Source organism: Myotis yumanensis, unplaced genomic scaffold (assembly GCF_028538775.1).
Source record: "Myotis yumanensis isolate MYYU_CA2020_CCGP unplaced genomic scaffold, mMyoYum1.0.hap1 SCAF_9, whole genome shotgun sequence".
NCBI lineage: Eukaryota > Metazoa > Chordata > Mammalia > Chiroptera > Vespertilionidae > Myotis > Myotis yumanensis.
Window position 1 is genome coordinate 8797803 of NW_027223760.1, and position 13380 is coordinate 8811182.

The following is a 13380-nucleotide window of genomic DNA, read 5'->3' on the forward strand; positions in this document are numbered from 1 at the left end:
AAATCCTGTGGAGTTGGAACAAGGTTGAGAGCTACTGGTAGAGAATTGTGTTTTAAATTAATAAAGGAATCTGATTTAGGACATTGGAATTAAAAAATGTGAAGATAAATATGAAACAGAGTGATAGTCTCACTTCTAAAATCGGAGCAGATGCATAAGAATAGCAGGATTCCCTCACAACCATTCATTTTACTGTAAAGAACATCACATAATTCATGCTATTTTCTCTAGCTTCAGAACAATTTTTACCCAATTTCAATATCAATAGATTTGTACATTGCAGAGAAATGGATGTGTTTCTCTTTTTGAAAGTAATTAAAGGATAAGATTTCTATAAATGTTTCTTAATATTGCAAATTGTGATTATAGTTTACATTTGTATGCAATTGATGGCCCTTTTATGTAACTTCCTAAGAACTCTTTTATTGGGAGTTTCTTGATTGACTGTATTTATTTAAGCTGATTTCTGGTCAGTTATACCGAGAGTGGTCTTGTAAGTAAATAAGTTATTATAGTAGTAGTTTATATGGTAAAGAAGCACAGTATTTGGAAGAATATTGACAAGAAGGGATTACAGAAGCACGTTTCATGCTTTTCTAATATGTTTGTTAATATTTATCATTTTAATTGGGCAGTAAATGTATGGTCATGTAAGTATTCTGTAGCCACACTGGCTTTACAACAGGTTCAATAACTATGCTGACCTGGTCTGCTTCAGGGCATGGCTGGTGTTGTTAGTCTGGCCTGAAACCTGTTACTCATTCTCTTTGAAGGCCTCTTCCCCTCAGGTCTCTGTTGAAATGCCATTCCTGGCTGTCCAGACCGACATAGTTGGCCTTGCTGTTCTTTGTGATAGTTGCACTTTTATAGCATTACCATAATTTCAGACTGTATATCCTGTTTACTGTTTGTTTAGTTACATATCTAATATGTTTTTATTCTATTTAACTAGTCTTAGCACTATGTCTGATACATAGTAGATGTTCAATAAATATTTGATAAAAGAATGAGTAACACATACAAACGTATTTCATTTATAATGAACCTTTCTACCCACTCTTTTTCTTCAAGTGCTAAGATCTCTTATAGTTTTGGTTGTTGGTCTTTTAATAGTTCAGGTTATTTCTAACTTTTTGTCTACTGTTGCAAATAGAGTAATAATCTTCTAAATGTTGATGAAATAAACAAGATCTGTGGTGATGAATAAATATGACATTATCATTTTTCCAATTCAGTTGAATTTCAAATAATAACTGGCTTTTTAATTGCACAGTGTGTGTGGGAGAGTTGTTGGGGTTTGGAGGATGAAGATACTTGTCTAGAGCTTCTAAAAATCATCTAGGCTAAACAGAAGCCATTACCGGGGAGGTGTGGGAAAAGGCAATTGTGTGTGTGTTTCCCTTGTTTACTTTTCTAGGTAGTAGTATGTACTTATTAAGATGTATTTAAACTATTGAAATGGTGAACTGTTGAATAGTATTGTTTCCTCCTATTGTTACTTTACTGATTTTTCTAAGTGATCACTGTTCTAGGTGCTGGAGCAGATATTCGAAAGTGCTGGGCACTTGGATATAACACTTGAATGCTCATTGAGTGACGATACAAATGACATGCTTCCTGCTACAGAGGAGCATATAGTCCTGCAGAGAGTGAAGATCTTGAAACAATTTTTGTTCTAGGGGCAGAGAAGAAGGAGCTTTGAGGTCAGCATGTGACCCAGTGCTGACCCATGGGATGTCTCCTAGAGGCTTTCTGGAAAAGGAATTTTTGTATTCTTACAGAGATGGTTAGAAAGAGTATCTTCATTTATCAAGGCTCTAATCATCTCTAGATGTGATATCTGGAGTTGTGTCAGAGAGTCTTATAACTATGAGAGAGTAGTCAGATGGGAGAGTTGACATGCCAAGGATGACAGTGAAGACATTGAACCTGCAAAATTAATCATACTAGAGATGGCCTGTCTTTGGATTTCTTGTTATGTGAGATAATAAATATCTGTGAGAGCAAGGTGTTTGTAAATACTGTTCACTGTAATATCCTTTATGCGAGGAATAGTGGCCAGCACTATAGCATATACTCAACAAATCTGTCTATATAAAAGCCCAGCAACTGGAACAACCGGTGGCTATGACACGCACTGCGGCAGCCAACCAGCCTGATCTGGGCCCCGATCGGCCCCTCCCCCTGGCCAGCCCCGCTCCCAGTAGGCCCCCAACACCCTGATTGGGGGCAGGGCCTGCTGGCCAACTGCCTGTGGCCCCTCCCTCCACCGGCCTGGCCTGATGGGCCCCCATCGGGCGGGCTGTCTGGACCCCATCCATGCACGAATATGTGCACCAGGCCGCTAGTATTTTGTAATAACTTTAGTTAGCAGACAAACTTACCTCCACAGATTTAGTGGGTTTTAATGTGAAATTAGAAGAAGAAATGTTTGTACAAATAGTCTCACTCTTATTAATATTTAAATATGGTTAATGAGTTTGTTCCTAAGTGTTTAGCCACTTCCTGGTGTTGAAGTTTGGGTAACATTTTATTCCCACAGAGGTTAAAATAGCCATGATACATTGATGAAGACAATCTAAAATTCACATTCCTCAGATTTTAAAGCAGCCCTGTAATGAGGCAGGAGGGAGAGATTTCATCTCAGGAAAAGACAAGATGAGAATAATGAGCAAATAGTGTTATTATTACTTACTTATATATTGAAAGCTTTCCATTATCTTTAAGCTGCAATTTATAATAAAAATAATTTAATATTTATATATGTGACTATATCTCTGCAGGTTTGGAAAACTTTATTGCTCCAGTTTTCTGGATACTGCTATTATATCAGATAAGCAGCTTATTCATTACTTCCTTATGCTGGAAACGTGTCAGGATCACCTATCAAGGTTGGACATGATAATTAAGACCATCCCTGTCTTAGAGTCAATTCTTAAAGCTTTGCTTGGAATCGTAAATTTTCAAATTATGTCAGAAAAACTTCATCTATAATGAGAATTGCTATTAGGACTAAAGCACAAAGGTTTCTTGGTGTCAGACCATATCTTAAAGGAATTTATTGAAGAGTGAAAAGCTATTCTAATAACAAATACTCACCAATGAACTTTGAAGGTTGTGAGCTATACTAAAGCTCTGGGGAATTCATAAGAACAGAATTTACTTTTCTTCTGATTTACCTTGAATAAGCTACTGGAAATAAATTTACTTTTTAAGTCTTAAGGTAGCAATTCATACTTTCCTCTGTCTGATTCCATATCTTCTGAGGTTTCATCTGCTTTTCCCCTGCTCTAACCTCAAGGAGATACCAGTTTTACTTATGCATGAAGTTGGATTTACTTTTATTCGGCGGGGGTGGGGGGGGGACTTTTAGATATATAATATGGTACTGGCTTTTTTTCCTGCTATTTACAAAAATGTCACTTAACTAGTATTTTTGGTGAATTTCCCTACACATACGGTGCTATCTATAACTTAATCTTTAATTCCCTTGTTATAACAGAAAGAATTTTTTTGAATCCTTTCTGTAACTCCACTATCCACATATTATGCTTCTACAACAATTCCCTAGACTCATGAAGGTGAAGGATGAAGTTTATAATGGTATTGAATACCAAACTGTTGCTTGATTTATTCAGGAAGGTTGTTATATAGTGGGATCAAGTGACAGCTTAAAAGCTGGTATAATTCATCATCATCAGTTAATTTTCACTGGGTGTCCACTGGGTGCTGAACATTGCACAAGGCTCTTTGTCAGCAGGTATGTGCCTGATAAGGTTGATGGAACTCTAAGAAGACGGAATCTTGTCCTTAAGGCGCTCGCTATATAACAAAGGCAAGTCAGCAAATCCCCAGTGTTGTTAAGCTCTCTGTACAAAATGTATGTAACTAAAAGTACTTTATTTTTTGAAGAGTTGTTGTCACTAAATTTATACTGCTACCAGAATAAAGGGTACGATGTTGGATGGATGAAGAATAGGTGTTTATTATGGTCCAGTTCTTGGCTGACCAGCACTGATTTTTGTGTGTGTATTTGCATAGACACTTTTTGTGTCTGTACATATACTTTTAAAATATTCCTGCCTGATGAGACCCAGTTATCCTTCCAACAAACATATGTGTACTCTGCCTCTCCCTAATGAGAGACAAATCAAAGCCACATCCAGATGACCCATCTAGAGCGTGTGTTATGCAGTCATTGTTCCAGACTCTGGGTGATGGTATTCTTCTCCTGAAATGATTGAAAAATCTGATCTTGATCAATTTTGGATGTAGCTGTTTATGATCCTGCAACTTATGGCTTAAAGCATATCTGATTGACAATGGTGAAGGAAGTATAGGGTAGGTAGTCGCACTGTAACTTCTCAAGTGTAGTACTGGTCTAAGGAATATCCATATTCCCTGGGTAAGGACAGTATGAAAGATGATGTGGCCATGAACTACCATCAGCATCTCTTTACTGAGTTTCTTCCTTAAACTTGGCCAGGATTACCTGCTAAGATTTCTCTTGCTGGGTGTCTGCACAGCCATCTCTGAGAAGGGCTTCAGTAGGATTCTCCTGCAGGGACCTTAATGGTTCTTTTCTTGTTGGCAATATGTACTTAAGATTCAGGGATTGCTTTAGGGTGGAAAGCTAGGGATTTTTCTAGCACTATAATTTCTTTAACATCTTTATTAGCATCAATATCCTTCTTTTTTTTTTTTTTTTTTTTTTTTTTGACATGGTGGTAGAGGACTTAATTTTCTGGTAACTGCCACCAAAAGTTGTGTCAAATAATGCTCTTTGACTGTAGTCCAATGCTTGCCACATTGGTTTTTGAGCTCTGAGCTCCCTGTACCTCCTTTAGTCTCAATTTAATGGCTTCCTGTCACTAGATCTACCTCTGTGAGTGACCAGGCTTGACCCAAGGATGGCGGCTCCTTCCCCAGCCTGCATCCCTTGTGAATGAGTTATATGAACACTGATGGGCAGTGGGCGGGTGAGGCACTTGAGAGAGCCTGGAGCTTTAGGCTTCCACAGGTCCTGCACCTCCCTAATATTCCCTACTCCATTTTTCAGCACTTCACATTTACCTAATCAGCGAGAAAAAATGTGGCTGCTGAAACTCAGCAAACATACACAATGATATGAACTTTCATGGTTCCATGTCACTGGCCAGGGCTGTTGCTTATGCTTGTGTATCTGTGAATGGCAGAAAGGCAATTCAGCCCTTGCTCTGCTCACCAAGGCCTGCTTTCAGGCAAGGAACGCTTTTTGAAATTTGTCAGCACAGAGGGCAGTACCTTCTTCAATTTACTTATTTGACTGTTGCTGGTTAGGCTATGTTGCTTGCAGATAAAACCAGCTTTCTTTACTAAAAGTTGCCTACTTTTTTCAGTGGGCTTTTACCTTGGCAAGTTAGAATGGCGTTTGTTGTGTTATTGTAGCAGCTACTGAAAGCCATACGAAGCCCAGTATACTGACATGTGAGTAGTTTTCTACAGAGTTACCCTAAAGCTCCAGTCTTCCTTATTATACATAGGATCTGTGGCCCAAGGACTGATGGCAGCTTATTTTCACTAAGTACTTTTCACACTTTTGCTTGCCCACTAATGGATTCATTCAAAAGCAAAAGAAATGCCTTTTATATCTTAAAAAAATATATGTCCTGAATATGCCCATTATTACCTATGAGAAAACTCAGGAGCGATTCTTCAAAAGACGATTAAGATATTATCCCTTGTAAAGTTACCAAGTTATAAAATTTTCAGTATGTACAACAGGTTGCTGGAAGATTATTTCTTTGTGCTCTCTTTTTATTGAATTAATACATTTTCTGTCATACAAAAACACTCTTTAGGCTATTTATTTTCTGTAAAATATAGGTATATATACTACATTCATTTAGATATAATTATTATAGAGTTATAAATCTAAGCAGAGGGCAACTTTGACAGTTAAGTCAAAGAACAAAGGATATTGTAGCAAATACAAATCCTGGTATGATCTTTTAATATATAAATAAAACTTGCAGACAGCAATCCATAATAAAATCTGCTAACGTAAACTGACAATATTCTATTCTCAAATATATGACTCATGTAATCCTGATAAATTAACTAGAAACTATAATATACAATAGCTGACATTAAATAAGACCAAACTTGTCATTCATTTGAGGATAAAAACAAGCATTAGGTCCCACTTCTAGGAATATATCCTAAGAAACCTAAAACACCAATCAGAAAGAGTGTATGCACTGCTGTGTTCATAGCAGCACAATTTATAATAACTAAGATCTGGATACAGCCCAAGTGCCTATCAGTAGATGAGTGGATAAAATGCTCCAGTACATTTACCTCCAAGAAGGATCTCTTACCATTTGCAACAGCATGGAGGGACCTGGAGAGCATTATGCTAAGTGAAATAAGCCAGTTAGAGAAAGACAAGTATCACATGATCTCACTCATATGTGAAATCTAAGGAACAAAATAAACTGATGAACAAAATAGATCCAGAGACGTAGAAACATGTAACAATCTGATGAGTCTCAGAGGGAAGGCAGGGTTGGGTGGGTGGGAAGAGATTAATCAAAGAACTTAAATACACATATGCATAACCTATGGACACAGAAAATAGCATGGTACAGGCTGGGGTCGGGGGGGACGGGAAAGTGCAGGCTAGGCTAGAAGGGGTCGATGGGGAACAAAAGGGGGCATCTGTAATACTTTCAACAATAAAGATAAATAAATAAAAACAAGCATTAGAGTAAAGTTACACTCGGAGAAGATAAAATAAAGGTTTTTGTTATCATTGGCTTACTGTATAGGGACTTTTCAGTAATACATGCAAATCTTAAAAGAAAAAGTCTGACTGAATTTCTTAATCTTTTGATTTTATTTTTCTATCAAGTCATGATTTTTTTCTGAAAAAAAATGAAGGTAATGTTTGTGTATTTATTTGACACTTGTTCATTTACAAGAAGGTTTGGGTTGCTGTTTAGAAAAAACATTAAAAAAAACCCTGATAACATAGAATAAAAAATCAAAGCCAAATAGTAAATCAGAAATAAATGGCAGAAAAGTAGGAAAGGGCAAAAAAATGGTATGAAACTGGGAAGTTAAACTAACCCATTCACACAAGGCTCTGTCATTTGCTCTCATTTGCCAGTGATGATCCAAATGACCAGCGTGATGAAGTAAGTTTCTCAAGTTCACAGAACCAGGAATCACTGGCCCTGGAATTCAAACCGTAATAAGACCCGTTCAAAGTCTATGCGTGTCCCACCGTCTGTTTGTGGAGAGCAGTTGTGCACATTTGCTCCTGATATCAGTGACCAACTCGTCCATTTTGGTTGGGACTGTCCTCGCTTTAAAACCGAAAGTTCTGTGTCCCAGCGCCTCCCTTTGTCCTAAGCAAACGGGATGGTGGGCCACCTGCCTGGCTTCCTCCCAGCCATGGCGAGGAGAGGAATTTGAGGGAGTTAGAAAGTTGTCTTCAAATGGCAGAGGAGGGCTGAGTACCTTCCCTCCAAACTCCATGACGCTTTAGCCTCCCTCAGTGGTAATCAGCTCTTACACTGTACAGCTGAGCTGCTGCTTGCTGAGTTCTACCACAGTCTGGATTTGGTGGTGGCCTTTATTCTGCTACTCATATATTGTGTTGTTTCTTTTTTTCTAGTGATTGTGGTGTTTTCCGGGTCACTTGGGCTAGGGTTAGTTTAAGTGTATGTATAGAGACCGTACATAGTTGTTAGAAGGCCTGGGTGGAAGCTATCAAAGTGTTCTAACAGTGAATCCCAGCATTCATCTCATGGCTAAAGAAGGGTTTATTTCTTATGTAATAGTATGAGGTGACCATTCCTCGTCGATGAGAGGCTCTTCTTCCCGCTGACGGGCAGACGCCCGCTGTCTGGTTTCTCCAGCATCCCTTAAGATAGTGCCCTCAGGCGTGGTCACAGCTGGGCTGCTGCCAAGGGCAAGAAAGAATGCATAGACAGAGCACACTTAAGTAGGAAGGCCAAGAACTAGAAGTGGCAGAAGTAATTTCTGCTTTCATTACTTAGAGCTCACACGGATACATGACTGAAACAAATGCAAGGAAAGCTGGGACATGGGTTAGCCGAGAGCCCAGAACAATGGGGAGAATGGATTTGTGGGAAAGCTAGTAGTCTCCCCCTTCCAGGTTTGACTTAAACATGCTTAAGTACTTTCTATTTTTTTTTCAAATGCAGAAAAATGATTGATTTTCCAAACAAGTTCTTAAGTTTTATTGTCTTGTTTTGGGAAGAAGTATCTCCAACCCCTGCCACAGTGATTTAGTCTGCAATAGTGAAAACTGAATTACTGTTGAAATACTATTAGGTGTATGATATCATCATAAGAAAATCCCCTCCATCCTGCGCATTCCCTGTCATACAGTCACAGAATTGGACTGGTATTCTCAAATTGGTTAATGTTCCCAAAAAGTCACAATTCTGAAATATTTTTCATATGTTAATATATACAGTAAATAAAATGAATATGGGATACAGTATCTGATGAAAGAGTTTGGAAGTTCAAGAAGTGAATACAAATTTCTGGAAGCCCTTGGAGTGGAACTAAGGAGACGGAGGTAGAAAAATGCCAGGAGCTTCCGGACTGTGTAGGTGTTAGGATGCAGGGGCCACTCAGGGTCTGCCCACTGAGAAAGGTTTGCAACAAGCTGATGAACAGAGTTGTCCATTAACACATTTATTTTAGCCTAAATTTACATTACAATAATAAATACAATAATATAGTTTTATTATATTTGTGCATATTGTTATTGTACATACATGTATATTATATATATATACATAATAAAAGTTTTGTTTTATATATGTGTGTATATAAATAAAATCTCTACCATTGTGTGTGTGTTTATGTGTGTGTTTGTGTTTGTCTCAGTCTCATAGTGACTTCAGAGTAGCAGAGTTACTGGGTACCCAGTAAAAGCTTAAAACCATCTTTGGGAAAAATAATTTCAATTTGCATCAAGTCATTTTTACTCCCCTTCCCCCAAATATTCTATTTAGATCATTTTGTTCCTGATGATTTTAAATTCTAAGGTTTTAATTTTGAATTTTTTTGTACTATGACCTTTTGAAATAAATGGCATAATTCTTTGTAGTTTTATTAAATTTTATGTAAAGAGACCAGCAACTGCAGGTGATTTGCACATGGTAATAGATTATATGCCATGGAAAAATGTTGCTTTTGTTGCTTCTCCAATAGGCACAGTTCCAAGTATAGTTATTACTAAGCTACAATATCACACATTCAAAAAAAATTATCAAAAGAATTTCATGCTATTGACTCATTACTCCCATATTTATTATTATTATTGAAAATCAGTAGATCTAATTCTATTGGCTTCCTTCCTGATTGAAAACATTTGAACCTAGAAAGCACAGGGTTTCTTAAGACATTTGTAACTATTCATTATGGATCTTAAACTTACAATCATGCTGCATTGTATGAGCAATGATTTAAAAAAATTCTTTACAATACATATGATAATCGGGTTACCAATGCTATCAAGGTTTGAAGATGCTGAATGTTCATATAACTGGTATTTAAATTTTTGATGTGTTTTGCATTTGTTACTGAATATCAAGAATACATTTTTTTGCCCATATAGAGTAAGTTTAAAATGGGGTCTTTTGTAGAAGCCTCCAGCCTGTTTAGAATGATATAACAGATGCCCGAATGTTCACATATCAAACAAAATGCCAGCTTTCTGTAGAAAAAAGGTGTCAAAAAGTTTCTTTGTACCTTTAACGCATGCGATTATGTAGTACAAAATGCAGAGTTTGTAAAATTTCTTGAATATACAGGCTAAAAATGAATAATTCAAAACAAATCTTAAGTTCTACATTCTATTGTCCCTTTATAACGCAGGCAGAAGATAGCAGTGCGCTCCCAATAGAGCTGAATTTGCACAAGTTACACCTCTGACAATGCCAGATGGTCTATGGTCTACTTTTGAGAGCTGTCACATATGTAAAGATTTGAAAAAAGAAAGACAGCTGAATGAGAGCAGTGGATCGTTAAAGGGAGAGCGAGGGTCCCTAGGCATCACTAGTGTTTTAAGAGGCATTGTGTTGTCGTTCCCATATTAGCATGTTGCTTTTTTTTTTAAAGCCATACACAACTTTTACACAATAAGAAAAAGAAATCTGTCTAAAGCCAAGTAGTTATGGTTTTTTTTTAATCAGATATTTTTGTTCTTTATCCAAGAATAAAATCATGTTTCTGACTTTCAGGTGAATTTTACTGTAAGATTCAAATGACATCCGTGAAAAATTATCAATGGAAGTGAAAATAAATGTCTGTTGAGATATCTACTATATCTAGCATTTATCCAGTTTTAATCTGACTTAAATAGTGCATGCATCTGACAGAATCATAAAACTAAGAAAGTTTTAATGTGAAAAAATTAAAATGAAGAGATAATATTTGTTACTAGATCATTATACAGACTATAGTAAAATTAATTAGGTGACAATGAAACAAAAATTAAAGTACTGTTCTTTATCTGCCAACCAAAATAGGTATCATATTGAAAACTGAAAAGTAGGCAAATCATTAAGGATGTGTTAGAATATCACTCCAGCCATATCTAGTAATTTGCATATAGTCAGTTTTCATAGAAAAAGACAGGATCTGTCAATTTTAGAATTTGGTGGCAAGATATAGTTCTCTTTTACCATCTTTATTTTTAATTATTGAGAACGTTTAACTGTTAGCAGTACATAGTGATTTTAAATTTATGTTGGATTATGGAATATGACAGTACATTTTTGATTGATAAGAAGTCTCCCCAGCATTGGTCAATGACATTTCAACTTAACTGAGCTCTCAGATTGCTTGAGTTATTTTCAGAGAAAAAGTGGCCCAACACATTCCATTTATTGGCGAGATTACTGGAAAGTGCTCTAAAAAGAACACCAAATTAGTTTTAACTCTCTTTAACTGTCTTCTTTGGCAACCCTTTAAATAAATATGTATAACTAGCTTTATGTTCAATAGCAGTCATTAGGATGTCATTCTCCTTGATACAAGGAGTTACAGGAGCAGCAAATTAATCTCTAGATCAAATGGTTACTCACCCATAAGAAATAGCTCTCCTTTTGCAGATGCCTGGACTGCCAATTTTAGTTAGAAGAAGGGTGTGTAGAGCTTTTACATAGAGAAGTAACCTCTTCCTCTTTTCATCAGACGTTAGGAGAAAAAAAAATATTTTGATATATTTTACAACTATTAATTTGTGATATTCACAAATATTTAATTTTTGACAATTATTCTCCTTTGTTCTTTACTAAATAACTGAAAAATGCTAAGAGGGATTCATATATTAGCTTTATAAATCAGGTATTAATGTTAATAGACTTGATGTGAAACCATGCTTATTAAGTAAAAGAAATTTGTCTTTTTCTTGAAATCTGTACATTCATAAATAGAATATTTTGATATTGAACAAGGAAAGAAGTAAACAATGTGTGCTAAAACCCTACTCAAATGCAAACTGTCCTCTTTGTCAAAAATAAATACCAAGTCTTAACTAGTCCCTAGATCCCAGATAATCAGTCCCTTTTAGACATGATCAATGACGTGTACCAGTATAACTGTTGTGGCTTTCATACATTATGTTTTCTAAGTTGAAGAGTTCTTAGTATTCAGACTTAATTTATATTTTTTAACTGTTCATAATCATAAGTTAAAAAGACTAATTATAACAGCAGTTTTAGAATCTGAAATTCCAGGAAATTATAAAAGTAAATTTTGACAATGAATGTTTTTGTTGTTGCTGTTGTTTTTAACTGAAGAAATGCTTCAATGATAGCATTGCTTAAGAATATTAGTAAATAATCTCATTATTTAACCAGTGTAAACAGATAGCTTTTTTTTGGGAGATCAGAGCTCTAAGCTTCAATACCCAGAATCCATTTTGGCTAATTTAAATGAAAAATCTATTGTCAGCACTGAGACCCTCCCAAGAGTTACCCAGCTAAGGGCTATGCCTGTACGTTCAGAGGGGCTTCTCTAATGAAAACCTCACTGCTGCACTGTTGGCCCCATGGTCTGCTGGGAAGTGGGCATCAAACAAGAAACGCTGCACCCCACAGTATTTCTCTATACTGTCTAGCTTTCATACCCGAATCCATTGTTCTTTTCCTTTTATTTCAAAAGATAATAGAGTAGTTAACTATTATCAGGGATAGCGAGATAATACTTCTGTGTCTTTGGCACCAGAAAGAAGACCTGGTACATAGAAAAGAATTCAATTTTTTAAAAAATGTCTTTATTGATTAAGGTATTACATATGTGTCCTTATCCTCCCATTACCTCCCCATTCCCCCCACTCACCCTCCTGTTGTCTGTGTCCACTGGTTAGGCTTATATGCATGCATACACATCCTTTGGTTGATCTCTCACCCTTACCCCCACCCTCCCCTACTTTCCTTCTAAGGTTTGATGGTCTGATCAATGTTTCTCTGTCTCTGGATCCATTTTTTGTTCATCAGTTTATGTTGTTCATTATATTCCATAAATGAGTGAGATCATGTGATATTTATCTTTCTCTGACTGGCTTATTTCACAATTCACCATAGCTAAGATTTGGAAACAGCCTAAGTGCCCATCAGCAGATGAGTGGATTAAAAAACTGTGGTACATCTATACAATGGAATACTACACTGTGGTTAAAAAGAAGGAGTTCTTACTATTTGCAACAGCATGGATGGAACTGGAGAGCATTATGCTAAGTGAAATAAGCCAGACAAGAATCCACTTTTTCTGAATGAGTGTCAAATTGTTTTTTCAGATTTCTAACTTCAATTTTCTTAAAAACAAAACATTTTTCCCTTCTGTTTTTATGCCCCTTTCATAAAGTCACTTTTGATGACTCCCTTTCTCATTTTCCCCTTTAGTAAGGATATTTTCTCTACATTTATTCTTAATTATTTCTGTTATACTAGAGGCCTGGTGCACAAAATTCATGCACTCGGGGGTGAGGGATGTCCCTCAGCCTAGCCTGCGCTCCCCCGGGGCCTAAGCCATCAGTCGGACATCCTTAGCGCTGTCGCGAAGGCGGGAGAGGCTCCTGCCACTGCCGCTGCGCTCACCAGCCGTGAGCCCGGCTTCTGGCTGAGTGGTGCTCCCCCTGTGGGAGTGCACTGACCACCAGGGGGCAGCTCCTGTATTGAACTTCTGCCCCCTGGTAGTCAGTGCACGTCATAGAGACCAGTTGTTCCGCTATTCAGTCGATTTGCAGATTAGCCTTTTATTATATAGGATAGGGTATTTTCCAATCATTATACCCATATGTATAAGTATTTTACTTTCTTTTTCTTTCATTTTTAGTATCATGGATAAAAT

At 36.8% G+C, this 13380-nt stretch overlaps 1 protein-coding gene across 3 annotated transcripts in view; it reads left to right on the forward strand.

Annotated features, from left to right (window-relative positions):
• MDFIC (MyoD family inhibitor domain containing) overlaps positions 1-13380 on the forward strand; it is a 93390-nt gene that overhangs the window by 45266 nt on the left and 34744 nt on the right. The window lies entirely within an intron of this gene.